This window comes from Triticum urartu, chromosome 2A (genome assembly GCF_056163025.1).
Source record: "Triticum urartu cultivar PI428250 chromosome 2A, HENAU_Tu73, whole genome shotgun sequence".
NCBI lineage: Eukaryota > Viridiplantae > Streptophyta > Magnoliopsida > Poales > Poaceae > Triticum > Triticum urartu.
The window spans coordinates 98257824-98258981 of NC_141874.1; the positions used below are offsets into that span (position 1 = coordinate 98257824).

General features: G+C 43.9%; 1 pseudogene; it reads right to left on the reverse strand.

Annotated features, from left to right (window-relative positions):
- Positions 1-634: 634 nt before the first annotated feature.
- On the reverse strand, positions 635-770 carry LOC125526766 (small nucleolar RNA Z247; annotated as a pseudogene).
- Between the last annotated feature and the right edge of the window lie 388 nt (positions 771-1158).

Below are 1158 nucleotides of genomic sequence, written 5' to 3' on the forward strand. Positions count from 1 at the left end.
AGAAAGGATGAATTTCAAGAAATATATTGTTGTCTAAGGCAAGTTGATGAGCAGATAAAAGATTTTTGGATGCACTAGGAACATGCAAAATATTGTTAAGAGAAAGAGAATTATGAGAGGTGTGCAAAGTAGAATGACCAACGTGTGTTATTGCCATACCATTTCAATTTGCCGTATGGACTTCATCACGTCCATTGTAATTTTCCTGAGTGGTCAATTTGTGTAATTCTCTGGTGATGTGATTTGTTGCTCCTGTATCAACATACCAGTTTGTATCCACTCCATAAGATGCAAGATGCGCACCATTGTCTTCCGAGTGAGAGTCATCATCATCACCATTGCCAGAATACCTCCACCAACAATCACGTGCTGGGTGCCCATATTTTTTGCATATCTGACATGTAATATCCTGGCGAGGAGAAGGTATGCGACCACGGCCATGACCACCTCTCTGTGGATTACGACCGTGTGTTGGATGTGTCTGCTGTGGACGACCACGGTATTGCCCATATCCACCACGAGAGTTTTGCCGATAATTATTATTGAAGGAACGTCCTCGTGTAGCAGCATTAATTAGCGGAAGACTGAAAAGCCCCAACGGTTTGATCTGACTCGGCAAGCATTTGCTGCCTGTAATCATATGCCGTAAGTTGTGCACAAACATCAGCAAGAGTGGTGGTAGGAACAGTGTTAATAGAGGCAACCACAGAGTTATATTCTCCATCAAGACCACCAAGGATATACTCCTTCAGTTCATCATCATCAATTAGCCGACCAGCTGCAGCAAGTTCTGAAGCAAAACTTTTCATCAAAGCAATATATTTATCTGCAGGCATATCACGCTTCTTTGTATTCACAAGTTTTCCACGCAACATATTGGTGCATGCCTTGGATTGTGAGGCAAACGAGGCTTCAATTGCAGCCCAGATTTCAGCAGCATGTTCTAACGCAAAAAATTGAGCAAGAACATCCTTATTGATTTTGTGAGATAGCTCACCACTTGTTGATCCCTCTCAATCCAGGCTTCGTAGGCCGGATTCGACACAGTGGTCCTCGTGCTTTCAGCCTCAACCTCCAATGTTTTGCAGGTGCTGAATCGGAACCATCAAGTAGCCCCATGACCTGAGCACCGCGAAAGGCAGGAAGAACCTGCATCTT